This window comes from Rhinoderma darwinii, unplaced genomic scaffold (genome assembly GCF_050947455.1).
Source record: "Rhinoderma darwinii isolate aRhiDar2 unplaced genomic scaffold, aRhiDar2.hap1 Scaffold_495, whole genome shotgun sequence".
Classification (NCBI taxonomy): Eukaryota; Metazoa; Chordata; class Amphibia; order Anura; family Rhinodermatidae; genus Rhinoderma; species Rhinoderma darwinii.
This window is the reverse complement of record NW_027464042.1, coordinates 139913-164822: the sequence shown is the minus strand read 5'-3', so window position 1 is coordinate 164822 and position 24910 is coordinate 139913. Positions and strand designations below refer to the sequence as shown.

The window sequence follows — 24910 nt, the reverse complement described above, 5'->3', positions numbered from 1 at the left end:
TCACTCAGTGTTGCCTGAGAGGGCAACACTGCAACAGCCGGCCGCCAGGCTGTCTTTTTTTTGCACATTTATTTGCCTCCAGGAGGCCACAAGAGGGAGACAAGGGACTGCAAAATGGAAAATAGGCATCCACCAACTTTACAGACAACTTCTCTTTGCTCCTACAACCTCCATCCTTGCACAGTTTGTTATTCTTCCAGGTAACATAGTAACAAATCCAAATTGCTGCTCTCTTTGTAGGCAAGCAAGGGTTTGTTGCAACTGCAATTCTTACTTCTTCTTGGAAATGTAGGGACGACAGTACATTCCATCACATCCATCTAGTGTACACAGGTAGGTCCATTGTGGCGGGCGGGCTGCTTTAATGGCTGTTTGCTGTTCCCCCTACTCCACTCCACTATTTGACTGTGGTGCTGCATCAATCAATCAGTGGCTGGCTCAGGTGCAGCTCTTTAACCTACCTAAAAGGGAGGGCGGAGAGAAGACAAGGAAGGTGAATGAGCTGTTCCAATGTGAAATGCCGGAAACACAGAAACACAGAAGACACACACACACACACACACACACACACACACACACACACACACACACACACACACACACACACACACACACACACAACAAGAGGTGGCAATGTATTAATTAATTGCATTTAATAAATGAGCTCATTATCACACATGACTGTACAAATGCATTGTCCAACAGGTGTTGAAATAATGGGATTAAAAGGGGAGATCCCATCAGAAAGACAAAAACAATAGCAAACACAAATAGCACTTTTGGAATCTGATTTTAGTCAACACATAAGGGAAGGGTGCACCGGTCCTGGAAATACTGCAATACCAGGTCAATGCGTGGAGTGGACAGAGCAAGCTCTATTTCCATCTCCCTGTTCTAAAAATCCATTTAATATATGGTCCCCAGATAGGGGACGTATCAGATATTAAACTGATAAGAACAGATACTACACTTGATCTTAGCCAAAAGGCCGAGAAGCGATAACCCGAGCGGCCCTTGCCTTGCCCGAGCCTGTCCCATACTGCTGTTCACCCCTTGCAGCGATTGATTCAGCCTACTCCTAGGCAATTCCATGGGGCCCTGCAGGCTCACACACATTTACAGCTACTAAGCGGGAGGGAGGTGAATAAAGGCCGGAGAGGAAGCTACACAGGATTTGCTTCTTTTGCTTGCACCACAATGCAGTGCTGAAAGAGGAGGAATCTACATAAAAACGCCTTCCTGGCAACGCCCAAATGCCCTCCTGCCATGCAGATAAACACTGGCAGCGGCAGCAAGTGCATGCCCACAGCCACCCCTTGTTCCTTCACACCTTGTATCAGCTGTAATCCAGTCCAGTCCAGTCCAGTGCTGCCTGCTGAGCAGCACTGACCAACACTGCCTGGGCCCAGGCTTTTATCTCTGAGGCAGGCCCCATTATGATGTCAGAAAGCTGGCTCTGGAATCCTGAGGGCTCCACTATGACACGTGCAAAGTTCCGTCTGAACTTTATATAAGACGGTGCGGCTCAGTCAGTCACTCAGTGTTGCCTGAGAGGGCAACACTGCAACAGCCGGCCGCCAGGCTGTCTTTTTTTTGCACATTTATTTGCCTCCAGGAGGCCACAAGAGGGAGACAAGGGACTGCAAAATGGAAAATAGGCATCCACCAACTTTACAGACAACTTCTCTTTGCTCCTACAACCTCCATCCTTGCACAGTTTGTTATTCTTCCAGGTAACATAGTAACAAATCCAAATTGCTGCTCTCTTTGTAGGCAAGCAAGGGTTTGTTGCAACTGCAATTCTTACTTCTTCTTGGAAATGTAGGGACGACAGTACATTCCATCACATCCATCTAGTGTACACAGGTAGGTCCATTGTGGCGGGCGGGCTGCTTTAATGGCTGTTTGCTGTTCCCCCTACTCCACTCCACTATTTGACTGTGGTGCTGCATCAATCAATCAGTGGCTGGCTCAGGTGCAGCTCTTTAACCTACCTAAAAGGGAGGGCGGAGAGAAGACAAGGAAGGTGAATGAGCTGTTCCAATGTGAAATGCCGGAAACACAGAAACACAGAAGACACACACACACACACACACACACACACACACACACACAACAAGAGGTGGCAATGTATTAATTAATTGCATTTAATAAATGAGCTCATTATCACACATGACTGTACAAATGCATTGTCCAACAGGTGTTGAAATAATGGGATTAAAAGGGGAGATCCCATCAGAAAGACAAAAACAATAGCAAACACAAATAGCACTTTTGGAATCTGATTTTAGTCAACACATAAGGGAAGGGTGCACCGGTCCTGGAAATACTGCAATACCAGGTCAATGCGTGGAGTGGACAGAGCAAGCTCTATTTCCATCTCCCTGTTCTAAAAATCCATTTAATATATGGTCCCCAGATAGGGGACGTATCAGATATTAAACTGATAAGAACAGATACTACACTTGATCTTAGCCAAAAGGCCGAGAAGCGATAACCCGAGCGGCCCTTGCCTTGCCCGAGCCTGTCCCATACTGCTGTTCACCCCTTGCAGCGATTGATTCAGCCTACTCCTAGGCAATTCCATGGGGCCCTGCAGGCTCACACACATTTACAGCTACTAAGCGGGAGGGAGGTGAATAAAGGCCGGAGAGGAAGCTACACAGGATTTGCTTCTTTTGCTTGCACCACAATGCAGTGCTGAAAGAGGAGGAATCTACATAAAAACGCCTTCCTGGCAACGCCCAAATGCCCTCCTGCCATGCAGATAAACACTGGCAGCGGCAGCAAGTGCATGCCCACAGCCACCCCTTGTTCCTTCACACCTTGTATCAGCTGTAATCCAGTCCAGTCCAGTCCAGTGCTGCCTGCTGAGCAGCACTGACCAACACTGCCTGGGCCCAGGCTTTTATCTCTGAGGCAGGCCCCATTATGATGTCAGAAAGCTGGCTCTGGAATCCTGAGGGCTCCACTATGACACGTGCAAAGTTCCGTCTGAACTTTATATAAGACGGTGCGGCTCAGTCAGTCACTCAGTGTTGCCTGAGAGGGCAACACTGCAACAGCCGGCCGCCAGGCTGTCTTTTTTTTGCACATTTATTTGCCTCCAGGAGGCCACAAGAGGGAGACAAGGGACTGCAAAATGGAAAATAGGCATCCACCAACTTTACAGACAACTTCTCTTTGCTCCTACAACCTCCATCCTTGCACAGTTTGTTATTCTTCCAGGTAACATAGTAACAAATCCAAATTGCTGCTCTCTTTGTAGGCAAGCAAGGGTTTGTTGCAACTGCAATTCTTACTTCTTCTTGGAAATGTAGGGACGACAGTACATTCCATCACATCCATCTAGTGTACACAGGTAGGTCCATTGTGGCGGGCGGGCTGCTTTAATGGCTGTTTGCTGTTCCCCCTACTCCACTCCACTATTTGACTGTGGTGCTGCATCAATCAATCAGTGGCTGGCTCAGGTGCAGCTCTTTAACCTACCTAAAAGGGAGGGCGGAGAGAAGACAAGGAAGGTGAATGAGCTGTTCCAATGTGAAATGCCGGAAACACAGAAACACAGAAGACACACACACACACACACACACACACACACACACACACACACACACACACACACACACACACACACACACACACACACACACACACACACAACAAGAGGTGGCAATGTATTAATTAATTGCATTTAATAAATGAGCTCATTATCACACATGACTGTACAAATGCATTGTCCAACAGGTGTTGAAATAATGGGATTAAAAGGGGAGATCCCATCAGAAAGACAAAAACAATAGCAAACACAAATAGCACTTTTGGAATCTGATTTTAGTCAACACATAAGGGAAGGGTGCACCGGTCCTGGAAATACTGCAATACCAGGTCAATGCGTGGAGTGGACAGAGCAAGCTCTATTTCCATCTCCCTGTTCTAAAAATCCATTTAATATATGGTCCCCAGATAGGGGACGTATCAGATATTAAACTGATAAGAACAGATTTTTTTTTTTTTTTTTTTTTTTTTTTTTTTTTTTTTTTTTTTTTTTTTTTTTTTTTTTTTTTTTTTTTTTTTTTTTTTTTTTTTTTTTTATTAAACCATTCAGGTTTTTTTGAATAAAACCGAGAACTGTAGTTGTTCAAACCACCTCTCTATTTTTCAAAAAATCTCATCACTCTGGTTCATTATTTTATTTTTCCATCAAATACAAGATAAGTCAAACAAAATTCCTCAAACTAAATACCGCCATTTTAACATTCGCCATATCCCTTCCGCATCCATACCTTTTTCTAGATCCCATTTATAATAAAAATACAACTTAGCCAATACCATACTAACCACATCCTCAATCTCAAATACTTCTCTTTTATACACATTCAAATTCCTCATATTCCACAATACCTCTTTCACACAAGTCAAAAAAATCCACAACACTCTATCCTTTTCACTACCCAAACTACACAAACCAAACAAGACAATTTCATACGTCAAACTCTTCAAACCAGTCAATTCTTCGCACAACCCACTCAACTTTTTCCAAACATCCTTTGCATGCTTACACGACCAAAACACATGACTCACATCCTCATCATCCCCACAACCTTCTCTCGGACACCTTTCAGATGCAACCAAACCTCTTCTTTTCTGAACACTCCTTACAGGCAACACTCCATGTACCGACATCCATAACAAATCTTTCTGCTTATTTGACACATCATACGTAACAATCTTCTTCCACACAGACCTAGACTCCATTGAATTCAAACCATTTACAGAACACATCACATTATTCATACACATACTTCTCACAACATTCTTTTCACTCAAAAAACTCTCCATTCTTACATCCTCTAGCTGGAACTTTTTAATAAATTTTTCAACATACAAATACCACCCTGTGCACTGAAAAGCAATTGGTTTACATAAATTACGTTTTTCCCACCTTAGACGCTGAATCACCGTTCCAGCTAAATATTTCGACATTCTGGAAGCCTTGGATTCTTTAAATAAAAGCTCTACAAAAAAACGTACACAATTAATTCCGATGAAAATCTCCAAATTTGGGAAATCCAAGCCTCCATTACGTCTGCTTTTCATTAGAATTTCTCTCTTTGCCTTCTCAATCCCGCTCCCCCATAAAAAAAGGAACAAAACTCTATTCACTTTTTTTAACATAGCTACAGCAGGAGGAAAAACCAGAGCAACATATAAAATCATAGGAAGAATAATACTTTTGACAATTAAAACCTTCCCCGAAAAAGAAAGATCCCTCATTCTCCACATTTCCAACTTTCTCACAATCCTACCACCTAACTCATCCCAACTTTCTCTCCCTTTCAGCTCATCATCAAACACAATACCCAAAATTTTCACACCATTCACCTGTTCCATATCAGAATCACTCACCCGCTCATTACTGAAAAAAATTTTAAATTTGCTCTTACCCCAATTTATTTTAAAAGCAGACGCAATACAAAACATATTTACGATCAACTTCACTCTGGACATATCATACACTGAATCACACAATACGCAAATATCATCCATATATCCCAAAGCTTTCACACGCTTTCCATCACACCCGGGCACCACCAAACCTTTCACAACCTTATCATTTCTAATCATTTGCAACAATGGTTCAATCGCACAAATAAATAGGATGGGAGACAACGGACAACCCTGTCGCACACCAGACATAATATTAAACGTTTCTGAAAAAAAACCATTCACCTGCACACAGCTCTTTGCATTCGCGTATAAATTCTTCAACAAACTCACAAACTGAACCGGAAAACCCATTCTCTCTAACACTTTGAACAAAAACACATGCGCCACACGATCAAACGCTTTCTCAAAATCTAACGCACAGACAATCACCTTCTTATTCCGACCCTTACAATCCTCAAGCATGTCCCGCACCAACGCCACGTTTTCATGCAATTTCCTTTTCGGTACCGCACATACCTGATCCTCATCAATCACACACCCAATCACATCTCTCATACGATTCGCAATCAGCTTGGCAAAAATTTTATAATCCGTATTAAGCAAAGTAATTGGTCGCCAGTTTTCTAACCGTCTCTTATCTCCTTTTTTATGCAACAAAACTACCATACCCTTCTTCATCACATCACACATATTAGTCCCAGAAAACAACACTCTCATAACTTCTATAACATCCTTCCCAATTATGTCCCAATATTTCCCATAGAAATCAGCTGGTATTCCATCGATCCCTGGAGACTTATTTTTAGCCATACTTCCCACCACATCCTTTACTTCACCATCCATAATCTCACCAAGCAAAAACGCACATTCACTTTCAGGAACAAAATTACACACAATATCCAAAAACTCCTCATCATCGCCCAAATCACATTTCTTCACATCATACAGTTTTTTATAAAAATCAGACACCACATCAATCACATCCTTACCGAACACCTCTTTATCATCCTTATCCAATAATACATTCATTCCACTTTTTCCACCACACATTTTTTTAAAGAAAAATCTAGTGCACTTCTCGTGATTATCTCTAACCTCCACCTTAGACCTAAATATAATTTCTTTCCCTTTCTCTCGGAACCACTCCTTAATATCTTTTTTTGTTTTTTCCAAATCGTGTCTTACATCCATACCCAAATTTTTACATTGTTGAAGGAACGTCATCCGCATATTAAAGCGTGAATATTCTAATCTTTTCCTTCTCGCTCTTCTATACCCTATCTGTCTAAAAAACCCACCAATCTTTTTTTTCACCCATACCCACCATTCACACACATTAGAGAAAGAACTTTTCTTCCTAACCCAAAACCCATATTTTTTCCCAAACCTAGTTTTTTCCCTTTTATCACTCAGAAAACTAACATTCATCTTCCATACCCCTCTACCATAAAAGAAATTATTTATAACAAAAACCCCCAACAAACACTCGTGATCTGAAAACCACACTCTCTCCTGCGCATAATCTACACATTCCATTGCAGAGGTAGAAAAAAAGAAAAAGTCCAGACGAGAATCCGTTCTTCCGTCATCGGCATGATAGGTAAATGGACCTGGTTTCCTGGTGACAGCGTCCTGCAAAGCAAAGTCCTGCAAAATTTTATTCCACAAAACTCCGGTAGCGTCCACATTAGACTCTGTGGATCCAGCTCGGGCCTGCTTCTCCAGGATACAGTTAATGTCACCGACAATAATAACAGGAACTTTACCGTGTAGAAAAAATTTTAAAGTATCAAAAAGTGCCAACCTATCAGATTTCACAGCATGGCCATAGATATTGATAAGCCTAAACTGCCACCCCTTGTAGGATAGTAACACGCAGACACATCTTCCTTCCTGAATGATTTGAGTCTGTTTGATGACAAACTCATTATTTTTAAAGAGAATACCAATTCCATCGTTCCTATTTGTGGAAGAAAAGGACCAAATTGCTTCCCCAAACTTCCATTCTTCTTTACTAGGATTTTTTGACAAACCACATTCTTGTACACAAACAATGTCACTGCCCTTAGAGGCCAAAAAGTCCAGGACTGCAGCACGCTTGTGAGCAGAGGAGAACACCCGTACATTTTGAGAGACAATCTTTAATCTCAAAGACATGCGGGCATAGTATGGTTAGTGCAAAGGAAAGCCATGAGATAACCAGAACATATCACGTCCCAGGGAAATACATAGCTCTTTCCAGATTTGCCACATTGACTTCACTGAGGAAACCTTCCCCAGGAGAGCTGGGTACTTCTGAGGCCACCTCAGATGACTTAGGGCTAGAACTAGAGTCACTGTCCAGCAATGAGAAGGGATTTGCATGAGCAGAATCTTCCAATAAGCCTATCTTCAGTCTCTTCACCGCCTTTCCAGACTTCCCCCTTTTTGAGACCACTTTATGAAAAATTTCAGCACTAGTGGCACTAGGCATCCTGGCCTCCTTCTCGTCCTCCTCCGATATTGACCACTCCACTTTAGCTGAGTCTTCCATTTTTGACTCTGGGCTAGAAAAAGACAAAATTTGCATACTTGCACCATCATCAGGGGAAGCACACCCAATAGGTGGCGCTGTGTCTTCACCTTCCATAGGCATAACCCCAGGTGTTTCATCAACACTTTGCTCTGCAGGAGGGACCACACCCAACTCCATGCTGTTAGTATGTGAGGTTAGAACCTCTCCTAATCCAGCTTTCCCAGGGTCCTGAGAAGCAGGCACAGAAACACTGCCAGCTGGCTCTGAAATTGCATCAGAAGTGGCAGCAAGGGAACTTGTTGTTCTCACCTGTCTGCCCCATGTTCTTCTCTCTTGCCCTAAAAAGGGAAACACCTTTGGACATTTCCTACAAGTATGACCCGGCAAACCACAAATGTCACACCTGGATGGGGAAATACATGTACTAGCCTCATGTCCTGTTTCTTTGCAATTCCTGCATACTTTGCCTTTGCATGCATCTTTGGTATGCCCGTAGGAAAAACATGATCTGCAAAAACATGGCATATCTTGGTAATAAAGATATCCCTTATTACCACCAATTGAAAAATTTGCAGGAGGATTCATCACTCCTCCAATACAGCTGGAGTCAGGTTTCAGCCTGACCCAGTACTTAATATCACCATTGAAAACTCCCCATAGGTTCTTCTGCTCCACACCTCCTCTAACATGGGTACAGTAGTGAGCTAAGAAGGCCCTGACCAGCCTTCTATCCAGAAATGGGTTATACATGTGGATGGTAATACATTTCTCCACTGCTGAAAAAAGAGGTTGCACTTCAATAGATTTTAAAGCCTCATGCATGTGTTTCTCCTTGAGCAACTGAAAAACATTTAGACAGTAGGCGGCCTCAAAAAAGGATACGTCATACGTAGCAATATTGCTGAAAGCTTGGATACAGAATACCTCTACCAATGTGACTCCAGCCAGGTCCAGAAGGATGTTCTCAATGATGTGCCCAGTATCCACTTCTTCTCTCCTCTGCTCATTCACCACAAAACGAATTGTATTCCGCACAGCTGCCATCTTGATGAGGAATGCCCAACGGCACGATGATCGCTCCCAAAAACGTCGGAGAGGACTCCACGAAAGACCGAACCCCCGGCCCAGACCAGGCAATAAACCTGATCTGAGCCAAAAGGCCGAGAAGCGATAACCCGAGCGGCCCTTGCCTTGCCCGAGCCTGTCCCATACTGCTGTTCACCCCTTGCAGCGATTGATTCAGCCTACTCCTAGGCAATTCCATGGGGCCCTGCAGGCTCACACACATTTACAGCTACTAAGCGGGAGGGAGGTGAATAAAGGCCGGAGAGGAAGCTACACAGGATTTGCTTCTTTTGCTTGCACCACAATGCAGTGCTGAAAGAGGAGGAATCTACATAAAAACGCCTTCCTGGCAACGCCCAAATGCCCTCCTGCCATGCAGATAAACACTGGCAGCGGCAGCAAGTGCATGCCCACAGCCACCCCTTGTTCCTTCACACCTTGTATCAGCTGTAATCCAGTCCAGTCCAGTCCAGTGCTGCCTGCTGAGCAGCACTGACCAACACTGCCTGGGCCCAGGCTTTTATCTCTGAGGCAGGCCCCATTATGATGTCAGAAAGCTGGCTCTGGAATCCTGAGGGCTCCACTATGACACGTGCAAAGTTCCGTCTGAACTTTATATAAGACGGTGCGGCTCAGTCAGTCACTCAGTGTTGCCTGAGAGGGCAACACTGCAACAGCCGGCCGCCAGGCTGTCTTTTTTTTGCACATTTATTTGCCTCCAGGAGGCCACAAGAGGGAGACAAGGGACTGCAAAATGGAAAATAGGCATCCACCAACTTTACAGACAACTTCTCTTTGCTCCTACAACCTCCATCCTTGCACAGTTTGTTATTCTTCCAGGTAACATAGTAACAAATCCAAATTGCTGCTCTCTTTGTAGGCAAGCAAGGGTTTGTTGCAACTGCAATTCTTACTTCTTCTTGGAAATGTAGGGACGACAGTACATTCCATCACATCCATCTAGTGTACACAGGTAGGTCCATTGTGGCGGGCGGGCTGCTTTAATGGCTGTTTGCTGTTCCCCCTACTCCACTCCACTATTTGACTGTGGTGCTGCATCAATCAATCAGTGGCTGGCTCAGGTGCAGCTCTTTAACCTACCTAAAAGGGAGGGCGGAGAGAAGACAAGGAAGGTGAATGAGCTGTTCCAATGTGAAATGCCGGAAACACAGAAACACAGAAGACACACACACACACACACACACACACACACACACACACACACACACACACACACACACACACACACACACACACACACACAACAAGAGGTGGCAATGTATTAATTAATTGCATTTAATAAATGAGCTCATTATCACACATGACTGTACAAATGCATTGTCCAACAGGTGTTGAAATAATGGGATTAAAAGGGGAGATCCCATCAGAAAGACAAAAACAATAGCAAACACAAATAGCACTTTTGGAATCTGATTTTAGTCAACACATAAGGGAAGGGTGCACCGGTCCTGGAAATACTGCAATACCAGGTCAATGCGTGGAGTGGACAGAGCAAGCTCTATTTCCATCTCCCTGTTCTAAAAATCCATTTAATATATGGTCCCCAGATAGGGGACGTATCAGATATTAAACTGATAAGAACAGATACTACACTTGATCTTAGCCAAAAGGCCGAGAAGCGATAACCCGAGCGGCCCTTGCCTTGCCCGAGCCTGTCCCATACTGCTGTTCACCCCTTGCAGCGATTGATTCAGCCTACTCCTAGGCAATTCCATGGGGCCCTGCAGGCTCACACACATTTACAGCTACTAAGCGGGAGGGAGGTGAATAAAGGCCGGAGAGGAAGCTACACAGGATTTGCTTCTTTTGCTTGCACCACAATGCAGTGCTGAAAGAGGAGGAATCTACATAAAAACGCCTTCCTGGCAACGCCCAAATGCCCTCCTGCCATGCAGATAAACACTGGCAGCGGCAGCAAGTGCATGCCCACAGCCACCCCTTGTTCCTTCACACCTTGTATCAGCTGTAATCCAGTCCAGTCCAGTCCAGTGCTGCCTGCTGAGCAGCACTGACCAACACTGCCTGGGCCCAGGCTTTTATCTCTGAGGCAGGCCCCATTATGATGTCAGAAAGCTGGCTCTGGAATCCTGAGGGCTCCACTATGACACGTGCAAAGTTCCGTCTGAACTTTATATAAGACGGTGCGGCTCAGTCAGTCACTCAGTGTTGCCTGAGAGGGCAACACTGCAACAGCCGGCCGCCAGGCTGTCTTTTTTTTGCACATTTATTTGCCTCCAGGAGGCCACAAGAGGGAGACAAGGGACTGCAAAATGGAAAATAGGCATCCACCAACTTTACAGACAACTTCTCTTTGCTCCTACAACCTCCATCCTTGCACAGTTTGTTATTCTTCCAGGTAACATAGTAACAAATCCAAATTGCTGCTCTCTTTGTAGGCAAGCAAGGGTTTGTTGCAACTGCAATTCTTACTTCTTCTTGGAAATGTAGGGACGACAGTACATTCCATCACATCCATCTAGTGTACACAGGTAGGTCCATTGTGGCGGGCGGGCTGCTTTAATGGCTGTTTGCTGTTCCCCCTACTCCACTCCACTATTTGACTGTGGTGCTGCATCAATCAATCAGTGGCTGGCTCAGGTGCAGCTCTTTAACCTACCTAAAAGGGAGGGCGGAGAGAAGACAAGGAAGGTGAATGAGCTGTTCCAATGTGAAATGCCGGAAACACAGAAACACAGAAGACACACACACACACACACACACACACACACACACACACACACACACACACACACACACACACACACAACAAGAGGTGGCAATGTATTAATTAATTGCATTTAATAAATGAGCTCATTATCACACATGACTGTACAAATGCATTGTCCAACAGGTGTTGAAATAATGGGATTAAAAGGGGAGATCCCATCAGAAAGACAAAAACAATAGCAAACACAAATAGCACTTTTGGAATCTGATTTTAGTCAACACATAAGGGAAGGGTGCACCGGTCCTGGAAATACTGCAATACCAGGTCAATGCGTGGAGTGGACAGAGCAAGCTCTATTTCCATCTCCCTGTTCTAAAAATCCATTTAATATATGGTCCCCAGATAGGGGACGTATCAGATATTAAACTGATAAGAACAGATACTACACTTGATCTTAGCCAAAAGGCCGAGAAGCGATAACCCGAGCGGCCCTTGCCTTGCCCGAGCCTGTCCCATACTGCTGTTCACCCCTTGCAGCGATTGATTCAGCCTACTCCTAGGCAATTCCATGGGGCCCTGCAGGCTCACACACATTTACAGCTACTAAGCGGGAGGGAGGTGAATAAAGGCCGGAGAGGAAGCTACACAGGATTTGCTTCTTTTGCTTGCACCACAATGCAGTGCTGAAAGAGGAGGAATCTACATAAAAACGCCTTCCTGGCAACGCCCAAATGCCCTCCTGCCATGCAGATAAACACTGGCAGCGGCAGCAAGTGCATGCCCACAGCCACCCCTTGTTCCTTCACACCTTGTATCAGCTGTAATCCAGTCCAGTCCAGTCCAGTGCTGCCTGCTGAGCAGCACTGACCAACACTGCCTGGGCCCAGGCTTTTATCTCTGAGGCAGGCCCCATTATGATGTCAGAAAGCTGGCTCTGGAATCCTGAGGGCTCCACTATGACACGTGCAAAGTTCCGTCTGAACTTTATATAAGACGGTGCGGCTCAGTCAGTCACTCAGTGTTGCCTGAGAGGGCAACACTGCAACAGCCGGCCGCCAGGCTGTCTTTTTTTTGCACATTTATTTGCCTCCAGGAGGCCACAAGAGGGAGACAAGGGACTGCAAAATGGAAAATAGGCATCCACCAACTTTACAGACAACTTCTCTTTGCTCCTACAACCTCCATCCTTGCACAGTTTGTTATTCTTCCAGGTAACATAGTAACAAATCCAAATTGCTGCTCTCTTTGTAGGCAAGCAAGGGTTTGTTGCAACTGCAATTCTTACTTCTTCTTGGAAATGTAGGGACGACAGTACATTCCATCACATCCATCTAGTGTACACAGGTAGGTCCATTGTGGCGGGCGGGCTGCTTTAATGGCTGTTTGCTGTTCCCCCTACTCCACTCCACTATTTGACTGTGGTGCTGCATCAATCAATCAGTGGCTGGCTCAGGTGCAGCTCTTTAACCTACCTAAAAGGGAGGGCGGAGAGAAGACAAGGAAGGTGAATGAGCTGTTCCAATGTGAAATGCCGGAAACACAGAAACACAGAAGACACACACACACACACACACACACACACACACACACACACACACACACACACACACACACACACACACACACACACAACAAGAGGTGGCAATGTATTAATTAATTGCATTTAATAAATGAGCTCATTATCACACATGACTGTACAAATGCATTGTCCAACAGGTGTTGAAATAATGGGATTAAAAGGGGAGATCCCATCAGAAAGACAAAAACAATAGCAAACACAAATAGCACTTTTGGAATCTGATTTTAGTCAACACATAAGGGAAGGGTGCACCGGTCCTGGAAATACTGCAATACCAGGTCAATGCGTGGAGTGGACAGAGCAAGCTCTATTTCCATCTCCCTGTTCTAAAAATCCATTTAATATATGGTCCCCAGATAGGGGACGTATCAGATATTAAACTGATAAGAACAGATACTACACTTGATCTTAGCCAAAAGGCCGAGAAGCGATAACCCGAGCGGCCCTTGCCTTGCCCGAGCCTGTCCCATACTGCTGTTCACCCCTTGCAGCGATTGATTCAGCCTACTCCTAGGCAATTCCATGGGGCCCTGCAGGCTCACACACATTTACAGCTACTAAGCGGGAGGGAGGTGAATAAAGGCCGGAGAGGAAGCTACACAGGATTTGCTTCTTTTGCTTGCACCACAATGCAGTGCTGAAAGAGGAGGAATCTACATAAAAACGCCTTCCTGGCAACGCCCAAATGCCCTCCTGCCATGCAGATAAACACTGGCAGCGGCAGCAAGTGCATGCCCACAGCCACCCCTTGTTCCTTCACACCTTGTATCAGCTGTAATCCAGTCCAGTCCAGTCCAGTGCTGCCTGCTGAGCAGCACTGACCAACACTGCCTGGGCCCAGGCTTTTATCTCTGAGGCAGGCCCCATTATGATGTCAGAAAGCTGGCTCTGGAATCCTGAGGGCTCCACTATGACACGTGCAAAGTTCCGTCTGAACTTTATATAAGACGGTGCGGCTCAGTCAGTCACTCAGTGTTGCCTGAGAGGGCAACACTGCAACAGCCGGCCGCCAGGCTGTCTTTTTTTTGCACATTTATTTGCCTCCAGGAGGCCACAAGAGGGAGACAAGGGACTGCAAAATGGAAAATAGGCATCCACCAACTTTACAGACAACTTCTCTTTGCTCCTACAACCTCCATCCTTGCACAGTTTGTTATTCTTCCAGGTAACATAGTAACAAATCCAAATTGCTGCTCTCTTTGTAGGCAAGCAAGGGTTTGTTGCAACTGCAATTCTTACTTCTTCTTGGAAATGTAGGGACGACAGTACATTCCATCACATCCATCTAGTGTACACAGGTAGGTCCATTGTGGCGGGCGGGCTGCTTTAATGGCTGTTTGCTGTTCCCCCTACTCCACTCCACTATTTGACTGTGGTGCTGCATCAATCAATCAGTGGCTGGCTCAGGTGCAGCTCTTTAACCTACCTAAAAGGGAGGGCGGAGAGAAGACAAGGAAGGTGAATGAGCTGTTCCAATGTGAAATGCCGGAAACACAGAAACACAGAAGACACACACACACACACACACACACACACACACACACACACACACACACACACACACACACACACACACACAACAAGAGGTGGCAATGTATTAATTAATTGCATTTAATAAATGAGCTCATTATCACACATGACTGTACAAATGCATTGTCCAACAGGTGTTGAAATAATGGGATTAAAAGGGGAGATCCCATCAGAAAGACAAAAACAATAGCAAACACAAATAGCACTTTTGGAATCTGATTTTAGTCAACACATAAGGGAAGGGTGCACCGGTCCTGGAAATACTGCAATACCAGGTCAATGCGTGGAGTGGACAGAGCAAGCTCTATTTCCATCTCCCTGTTCTAAAAATCCATTTAATATATGGTCCCCAGATAGGGGACGTATCAGATATTAAACTGATAAGAACAGATACTACACTTGATCTTAGCCAAAAGGCCGAGAAGCGATAACCCGAGCGGCCCTTGCCTTGCCCGAGCCTGTCCCATACTGCTGTTCACCCCTTGCAGCGATTGATTCAGCCTACTCCTAGGCAATTCCATGGGGCCCTGCAGGCTCACACACATTTACAGCTACTAAGCGGGAGGGAGGTGAATAAAGGCCGGAGAGGAAGCTACACAGGATTTGCTTCTTTTGCTTGCACCACAATGCAGTGCTGAAAGAGGAGGAATCTACATAAAAACGCCTTCCTGGCAACGCCCAAATGCCCTCCTGCCATGCAGATAAACACTGGCAGCGGCAGCAAGTGCATGCCCACAGCCACCCCTTGTTCCTTCACACCTTGTATCAGCTGTAATCCAGTCCAGTCCAGTCCAGTGCTGCCTGCTGAGCAGCACTGACCAACACTGCCTGGGCCCAGGCTTTTATCTCTGAGGCAGGCCCCATTATGATGTCAGAAAGCTGGCTCTGGAATCCTGAGGGCTCCACTATGACACGTGCAAAGTTCCGTCTGAACTTTATATAAGACGGTGCGGCTCAGTCAGTCACTCAGTGTTGCCTGAGAGGGCAACACTGCAACAGCCGGCCGCCAGGCTGTCTTTTTTTTGCACATTTATTTGCCTCCAGGAGGCCACAAGAGGGAGACAAGGGACTGCAAAATGGAAAATAGGCATCCACCAACTTTACAGACAACTTCTCTTTGCTCCTACAACCTCCATCCTTGCACAGTTTGTTATTCTTCCAGGTAACATAGTAACAAATCCAAATTGCTGCTCTCTTTGTAGGCAAGCAAGGGTTTGTTGCAACTGCAATTCTTACTTCTTCTTGGAAATGTAGGGACGACAGTACATTCCATCACATCCATCTAGTGTACACAGGTAGGTCCATTGTGGCGGGCGGGCTGCTTTAATGGCTGTTTGCTGTTCCCCCTACTCCACTCCACTATTTGACTGTGGTGCTGCATCAATCAATCAGTGGCTGGCTCAGGTGCAGCTCTTTAACCTACCTAAAAGGGAGGGCGGAGAGAAGACAAGGAAGGTGAATGAGCTGTTCCAATGTGAAATGCCGGAAACACAGAAACACAGAAGACACACACACACACACACACACACACACACACACACACACACACACACACACACACACACACACACACACACACACACACAACAAGAGGTGGCAATGTATTAATTAATTGCATTTAATAAATGAGCTCATTATCACACATGACTGTACAAATGCATTGTCCAACAGGTGTTGAAATAATGGGATTAAAAGGGGAGATCCCATCAGAAAGACAAAAACAATAGCAAACACAAATAGCACTTTTGGAATCTGATTTTAGTCAACACATAAGGGAAGGGTGCACCGGTCCTGGAAATACTGCAATACCAGGTCAATGCGTGGAGTGGACAGAGCAAGCTCTATTTCCATCTCCCTGTTCTAAAAATCCATTTAATATATGGTCCCCAGATAGGGGACGTATCAGATATTAAACTGATAAGAACAGATACTACACTTGATCTTAGCCAAAAGGCCGAGAAGCGATAACCCGAGCGGCCCTTGCCTTGCCCGAGCCTGTCCCATACTGCTGTTCACCCCTTGCAGCGATTGATTCAGCCTACTCCTAGGCAATTCCATGGGGCCCTGCAGGCTCACACACATTTACAGCTACTAAGCGGGAGGGAGGTGAATAAAGGCCGGAGAGGAAGCTACACAGGATTTGCTTCTTTTGCTTGCACCACAATGCAGTGCTGAAAGAGGAGGAATCTACATAAAAACGCCTTCCTGGCAACGCCCAAATGCCCTCCTGCCATGCAGATAAACACTGGCAGCGGCAGCAAGTGCATGCCCACAGCCACCCCTTGTTCCTTCACACCTTGTATCAGCTGTAATCCAGTCCAGTCCAGTCCAGTGCTGCCTGCTGAGCAGCACTGACCAACACTGCCTGGGCCCAGGCTTTTATCTCTGAGGCAGGCCCCATTATGATGTCAGAAAGCTGGCTCTGGAATCCTGAGGGCTCCACTATGACACGTGCAAAGTTCCGTCTGAACTTTATATAAGACGGTGCGGCTCAGTCAGTCACTCAGTGTTGCCTGAGAGGGCAACACTGCAACAGCCGGCCGCCAGGCTGTCTTTTTTTTGCACATTTATTTGCCTCCAGGAGGCCACAAGAGGGAGACAAGGGACTGCAAAATGGAAAATAGGCATCCACCAACTTTACAGACAACTTCTCTTTGCTCCTACAACCTCCATCCTTGCACAGTTTGTTATTCTTCCAGGTAACATAGTAACAAATCCAAATTGCTGCTCTCTTTGTAGGCAAGCAAGGGTTTGTTGCAACTGCAATTCTTACTTCTTCTTGGAAATGTAGGGACGACAGTACATTCCATCACATCCATCTAGTGTACACAGGTAGGTCCATTGTGGCGGGCGGGCTGCTTTAATGGCTGTTTGCTGTTCCCCCTACTCCACTCCACTATTTGACTGTGGTGCTGCATCAATCAATCAGTGGCTGGCTCAGGTGCAGCTCTTTAACCTACCTAAAAGGGAGGGCGGAGAGAAGACAAGGAAGGTGAATGAGCTGTTCCAATGTGAAATGCCGGAAACACAGAAACACAGAAGACACACACACACACACACACACACACACACACACACACACACACACACACACACACACACACACACACACACACACACACACAACAAGAGGTGGCAATGTATTAATTAATTGCATTTAATAAATGAGCTCATTATCACACATGACTGTACAAATGCATTGTCCAACAGGTGTTGAAATAATGGGATTAAAAGGGGAGATCCCATCAGAAAGACAAAAACAATAGCAAACACAAATAGCACTTTTGGAATCTGATTTTAGTCAACACATAAGGGAAGGGTGCACCGGTCCTGGAAATACTGCAATACCAGGTCAATGCGTGGAGTGGACAGAGCAAGCTCTATTTCCATCTCCCTGTTCTAAAAATCCATTTAATATATGGTCCCCAGATAGGGGACGTATCAGATATTAAACTGATAAGAACAGATACTACACTTGATCTTAGCCAAAAGGCCGAGAAGCGATAACCCGAGCGGCCCTTGCCTTGCCCGAGCCTGTCCCATACTGCTGTTCACCCCTTGCAGCGATTGATTCAGCCTACTCCTAGGCAATTCCATGGGGCCCTGCAGGCTCACACACATTTACAGCTACTAAGCGGGAGGGAGGTGAATAAAGGCCGGAGAGGAAGCTACACAGGATTTGCTTCTTTTGCTTGCACCACAATGCAGTGCTGAAAGAGGAGGAATCTACATAAAAACGCCTTCCTGGCAACGCCCAAATGCCCTCCTGCCATGCAGATAAACACTGGCAGCGGCAGCAAGTGCATGCCCACAGCCACCCCTTGTTCCTTCACACCTTGTATCAGCTGTAATCCAGTCCAGTCCAGTCCAGTGCTGCCTGCTGAGCAGCACTGACCAACACTGCCTGGGCCCAGGCTTTTATCTCTGAGGCAGGCCCCATTATGATGTCAGAAAGCTGGCTCTGGAATCCTGAGGGCTCCACTATGACACGTGCAAAGTTCCGTCTGAACTTTATATAAGACGGTGCGGCTCAGTCAGTCACTCAGTGTTGCCTGAGAGGGCAACACTGCAACAGCCGGCCGCCAGGCTGTCTTTTTTTTGCACATTTATTTGCCTCCAGGAGGCCACAAGAGGGAGACAAGGGACTGCAAAATGGAAAATAGGCATCCACCAACTTTACAGACAACTTCTCTTTGCTCCTACAACCTCCATCCTTGCACAGTTTGTTATTCTTCCAGGTAACATAGTAACAAATCCAAATTGCTGCTCTCTTTGTAGGCAAGCAAGGGTTTGTTGCAACTGCAATTCTTACTTCTTCTTGGAAATGTAGGGACGACAGTACATTCCATCACATCCATCTAGTGTACACAGGTAGGTCCATTGTGGCGGGCGGGCTGCTTTAATGGCTGTTTGCTGTTCCCCCTACTCCACTCCACTATTTGACTGTGGTGCTGCATCAATCAATCAGTGGCTGGCTCAGGTGCAGCTCTTTAACCTACCTAAAAGGGAGGGCGGAGAGAAGACAAGGAAGGTGAATGAGCTGTTCCAATGTGAAATGCCGGAAACACAGAAACACAGAAGACACACACACACACACACACACACACACACACACACACACACACACACACACACACACACACACACACACACACACACAACAAGAGGTGGCAATGTATTAATTAATTGCATTTAATAAATGAGCTCATTATCACACATGACTGTACAAATGCATTGTCCAACAGGTGTTGAAATAATGGGATTAAAAGGGGAGATCCCATCAGAAAGACAAAAACAATAGCAAACACAAATAGCACTTTTGGAATCTGATTTTAGTCAACACATAAGGGAAGGGTGCACCGGTCCTGGAAATACTGCAATACCAGGTCAATGCGTGGAGTGGACAGAGCAAGCTCTATTTCCATCTCCCTGTTCTAAAAATCCATTTAATATATGGTCCCCAGATAGGGGACGTATCAGATATTAAACTGATAAGAACAGATACTACACTTGATCTTAGCCAAAAGGCCGAGAAGCGATAACCCGAGCGGCCCTTGCCTTGCCCGAGCCTGTCCCATACTGCTGTTCACCCCTTGCAGCGATTGATTCAGCCTACTCCTAGGCAATTCCATGGGGCCCTGCAGGCTCACACACATTTACAGCTACTAAGCGGGAGGGAGGTGAATAAAGGCCGGAGAGGAAGCTACACAGGATTTGCTTCTTTTGCTTGCACCACAATGCAGTGCTGAAAGAGGAGGAATCTACATAAAAACGCCTTCCTGGCAACGCCCAAATGCCCTCCTGCCATGCAGATAAACACTGGCAGCGGCAGCAAGTGCATGCCCACAGCCACCCCTTGTTCCTTCACACCTTGTATCAGCTGTAATCCAGTCCAGTCCAGTCCAGTGCTGCCTGCTGAGCAGCACTGACCAACACTGCCTGGGCCCAGGCTTTTATCTCTGAGGCAGGCCCCATTATGATGTCAGAAAGCTGGCTCTGGAATCCTGAGGGCTCCACTATGACACGTGCAAAGTTCCGTCTGAACTTTATATAAGACGGTGCGGCTCAGTCAGTCACTCAGTGTTGCCTGAGAGGGCAACACTGCAACAGCCGGCCGCCAGGCTGTCTTTTTTTTGCACATTTATTTGCCTCCAGGAGGCCACAAGAGGGAGACAAGGGACTGCAAAATGGAAAATAGGCATCCACCAACTTTACAGACAACTTCTCTTTGCTCCTACAACCTCCATCCTTGCACAGTTTGTTATTCTTCCAGGTAACATAGTAACAAATCCAAATTGCTGCTCTCTTTGTAGGCAAGCAAGGGTTTGTTGCAACTGCAATTCTTACTTCTTCTTGGAAATGTAGGGACGACAGTACATTCCATCACATCCATCTAGTGTACACAGGTAGGTCCATTGTGGCGGGCGGGCTGCTTTAATGGCTGTTTGCTGTTCCCCCTACTCCACTCCACTATTTGACTGTGGTGCTGCATCAATCAATCAGTGGCTGGCTCAGGTGCAGCTCTTTAACCTACCTAAAAGGGAGGGCGGAGAGAAGACAAGGAAGGTGAATGAGCTGTTCCAATGTGAAATGCCGGAAACACAGAAACACAGAAGACACACACACACACACACACACACACACACACACACACACACACACACACACACACACACACACACACACAACAAGAGGTGGCAATGTATTAATTAATTGCATTTAATAAATGAGCTCATTATCACACATGACTGTACAAATGCATTGTCCAACAGGTGTTGAAATAATGGGATTAAAAGGGGAGATCCCATCAGAAAGACAAAAACAATAGCAAACACAAATAGCACTTTTGGAATCTGATTTTAGTCAACACATAAGGGAAGGGTGCACCGGTCCTGGAAATACTGCAATACCAGGTCAATGCGTGGAGTGGACAGAGCAAGCTCTATTTCCATCTCCCTGTTCTAAAAATCCATTTAATATATGGTCCCCAGATAGGGGACGTATCAGATATTAAACTGATAAGAACAGATTTTTTTTTTTTTTTTTTTTTTTTTTTTTATTAAACCATTCAGGTTTTTTTGAATAAAACCGAGAACTGTAGTTGTTCAAACCACCTCTCTATTTTTCAAAAAATCTCATCACTCTGGTTCATTATTTTATTTTTCCATCAAATACAAGATAAATCAAACAAATTCCTCAAACTAAATACCTCCATTTCAACATTCGCCATATCCCTTCCGCATCCATACCTCTTTCTAGATCCCATTTATAATAAAAATACAATTTAGCCAATACCATACTAACCACATCCTCCATCTCAAATACTTCTCTTTTATACACATTCAAATTCCTCGTATTCCACAATACTTCTTTCACACAAGTCAGAAAAATCCACAACACTCTATCCTTTTCACTACCCAAACTACACAAACCAAACAAGACAATTTCATACGTCAAAACCTTCAAACCAGTCAATTCTTCACACAACCCACTCAACTTTTTCCAAACATCCTTTGCATGCTTACACGACCAAAACACATGACTCACATCCTCATCATCCCCACAACCTTCTCTCGGACACCTTTCAGATGCAACCAAACCTCTTCTTTTCTGAACACTCCTTACAGGCAACACTCCATGTACCGACATCCATAACAAATCTTTCTGCTTATTTGACACATCATACGTAACAATCTTCTTCCACACAGACTTAGACTCCTTCGAATTCAAACCATTTACAGAACACATCACATTATTCATACACATACTTCTCACAACATTCTTTTCACTCAGAAATCTCTCCATTCTTACATCCTCTAGCTGGAATTTTTTGATAAATTTTTCTACATACAAATACCACCCTGTGCACTGAAAAGCAATTGGTTTACATAAATTCCGTTTTTCCCACCTTAAACGCTGAATCACCGTTCCAGCTAAATACTTCGACATTCTAGAAGCCTTGGATTCTTTAAATAAAAGCTCAACAAAAAAACGTACACAATTAATTCCAATGAAAATCTCCAAATTTGGGAAATCCAAGCCTCCATTACGTCTGCTTTTCATTAGAATTTCTCTCCTTGCCTTCTCAATCCCGCTCCCCCATAAAAAAAGGAACAAAACTCTATTCACTTTTTTTAACATAGCAACAGCAGGAGGAAAAACCAAAGCAACATATAAAATCATAGGTAGAATAATGCTTTTGACAATTAAAACCTTCCCCGAAAAAGAAAGATCCCTCATTCTCCACATTTCCAACTTTCTCACAATCCTACCACCTAACTCATCCCAACTTTCTCTCCCTTTCAACTCATCATCAAACACAATACCCAAAATTTTCACACCATTCACCTGTTCCATATCAGGATCACTCACCCGTTCATTACTGAAGAAAAATTTAAATTTGCTCTTACCCCAATTTATTTTAAAAGCAGACGCAATACAAAACATATTTACAATCAACTTCACTCTGGACATATCATACACTGAATCACACAATACACAAATATCATCCATATATCCCAAAGCTTTCACACGCTTTCCATCACACCCGGGCACCACCAAACCTTTCACAACCTTATCATTTCTAATCATTTGCAACAATGGTTCAATCGCACAAATAAAAAGGATGGGAGACAACGGACAACCCTGTCGCACACCAGACATAATACTAAATGATTCTGAAAAAAACCCATTCACCTGCACACAACTCTTTGCATTCGCGTATAATTTCTTCAACAAACTCACAAACTGAACCGGAAAACCCATTCTCTCTAACACTTTGAACAAAAACACATGCGCCACACGATCAAATGCTTTCTCAAAATCTAACGCACACACAATCACCTTCTTATTCCGACCCTTACAATCCTCAAGCATGTCCCGCACCAACGCCACATTCTCATGCAATTTCCTTTTCGGTACCGCACATACCTGATCCTCATCAATCACACACCCAATAACATTCCTCATACGATTCGCAATCAGCTTGGCAAAAATTTTATAATCCGTATTAAGCAAAGTAATTGGTCGCCAGTTTTCTAACCGTCTCTTATCTCCTTTTTTATGCAACAAAACTACCATACCCTTCTTCATCACATCACACATATTCATCCCAGAAAACAACACTCTCATAACATCTATAACATCCTTCCCAATTATATCCCAATATTTCCCATAGAACTCAGCTGGTATTCCATCGATCCCTGGAGACTTATTTTTAGCCATACTTCCCACCACATCCTTTACTTCACCATCCATAATCTCACCAAGCAAAGACTCATATTCACTTTCAGGAACAAAATTACCCACAATATCCAAAAACTCCTCATCATCACCCAGATCACACTTCTTCAAATCATACAGTTGTTTATAAAAATCAGACACCACATCAATCACATCCTTACCAAACACCTCTTTATCATCCTTATCCAATAACACATTCATTCCACTTTTCCCACCACACATTTTTTTAAAGAAAAATCTAGTGCACTTCTCGTGATTATCTCTAACCTCCACCTTAGATCTAAATATTATTTCTTTCCCTTTCTCTCGGAACCACTCCTTAATATCTTTTTTTGTTTTTTCCAAATCGTGTCTTACATCCATACCCAAATTTTTACATTGTTGAAGGAACGTCATCCGCATATTAAAGCGTGAATATTCTAATCTTTTCCTTCTCGCTCTTCTATACCCTATCTGTCTAAAGAAACCACCAATCTTTTTTTTCACCCATACCCACCATTCACACACATTAGAGAAAGAACTTTTCTTCCTAACCCAAAACCCATATTTTTTCCCAAACCTAGTTTTCACCCTTTCATCACTCAGAAAACTAACATTCATCTTCCATACCCCTCTACCATAAAAGAAATTATTTATAACAAAAACCCCCAACAAACACTCGTGATCTGAAAACCACACTCTCTCCTGCGCATAATCTACACATTTCATTGCTGAAATAGAAAAAAAGAAAAAGTCCAGACGAGAATCTGTTCTTCCGTCATCGGCATGGTAAGTAAATGGACCTGGTTTCCTGGTGACAGCGTCCTGCAAAGCAAAGTCCTGCAAAATTTTATTCCACAAAACTCCAGTGACATCCACATTAGACTCTGTGGACCCAGCTCGGGCCTGCTTCTCCAGGATACAGTTAATGTCACCAACAATAATTACAGGAACTTTACCATGAAGAAAAAATTTTAAAGAATCAAAAAGTGCCAACCTATCAGTTTTCACAGCATGGCCATAGATATTGATAAGCCTAAACTGCCACCCCTTATAGGATAGTAACACACAGACACATCTTCCTTCCTGTATAATTTGAGTCTGTTTGATGACAAACTCATTATTTTTAAAAAGAATACCAATTCCATCATTCCTATTTGTGGAAGAAAAAGACCAAATTGCTTCCCCAAACTTCCATTCTTCTTTCCTAGGCATTTTTGACAAACCACATTCTTGTACGCAAACAATGTCACTGCCCTTAGAGGCCAAAAAGTCCAGGACTGCAGCACGCTTGTGAGCAGAGGAGAACACCCGTACATTTTGTGAGACAATTTTTAATCTCAAAGACATGCGGGCATAG

At 44.5% G+C, this 24910-nt stretch overlaps 9 non-coding genes and 2 pseudogenes across 9 annotated transcripts; all 11 read right to left on the bottom strand.

The window, feature by feature from the left end:
- Window positions 1-809: 809 nt before the first annotated feature.
- On the bottom strand, window positions 810-1000 carry LOC142720220 (U2 spliceosomal RNA). Its single transcript, XR_012873028.1, has one exon. It is a non-coding gene; the product is annotated as a U2 spliceosomal RNA (small nuclear RNA).
- Window positions 1001-2304: 1304 nt separating this feature from the next.
- On the bottom strand, window positions 2305-2495 carry LOC142720219 (U2 spliceosomal RNA). The gene has a single exon (XR_012873027.1). It is a non-coding gene; the product is annotated as a U2 spliceosomal RNA (small nuclear RNA).
- Window positions 2496-3851: 1356 nt separating this feature from the next.
- On the bottom strand, window positions 3852-4022 carry LOC142720260 (U2 spliceosomal RNA; annotated as a pseudogene).
- A 6462-nt stretch (window positions 4023-10484) lies between these two features.
- LOC142720216 (U2 spliceosomal RNA) lies at window positions 10485-10675 on the bottom strand. The gene has a single exon (XR_012873025.1). It is a non-coding gene; the product is annotated as a U2 spliceosomal RNA (small nuclear RNA).
- Window positions 10676-12007: 1332 nt separating this feature from the next.
- Window positions 12008-12198, bottom strand: LOC142720215 (U2 spliceosomal RNA). The gene has a single exon (XR_012873024.1). It is a non-coding gene; the product is annotated as a U2 spliceosomal RNA (small nuclear RNA).
- A 1342-nt stretch (window positions 12199-13540) lies between these two features.
- LOC142720214 (U2 spliceosomal RNA) lies at window positions 13541-13731 on the bottom strand. Its single transcript, XR_012873023.1, has one exon. It is a non-coding gene; the product is annotated as a U2 spliceosomal RNA (small nuclear RNA).
- Window positions 13732-15067: 1336 nt separating this feature from the next.
- LOC142720213 (U2 spliceosomal RNA) lies at window positions 15068-15258 on the bottom strand. The gene has a single exon (XR_012873022.1). It is a non-coding gene; the product is annotated as a U2 spliceosomal RNA (small nuclear RNA).
- A 1346-nt stretch (window positions 15259-16604) lies between these two features.
- LOC142720212 (U2 spliceosomal RNA) lies at window positions 16605-16795 on the bottom strand. Its single transcript, XR_012873021.1, has one exon. It is a non-coding gene; the product is annotated as a U2 spliceosomal RNA (small nuclear RNA).
- A 1348-nt stretch (window positions 16796-18143) lies between these two features.
- Window positions 18144-18334, bottom strand: LOC142720321 (U2 spliceosomal RNA). The gene has a single exon (XR_012873111.1). It is a non-coding gene; the product is annotated as a U2 spliceosomal RNA (small nuclear RNA).
- A 1344-nt stretch (window positions 18335-19678) lies between these two features.
- LOC142720320 (U2 spliceosomal RNA) lies at window positions 19679-19869 on the bottom strand. The gene has a single exon (XR_012873110.1). It is a non-coding gene; the product is annotated as a U2 spliceosomal RNA (small nuclear RNA).
- A 1336-nt stretch (window positions 19870-21205) lies between these two features.
- LOC142720253 (U2 spliceosomal RNA) lies at window positions 21206-21422 on the bottom strand (annotated as a pseudogene).
- Window positions 21423-24910: the final 3488 nt, after the last annotated feature.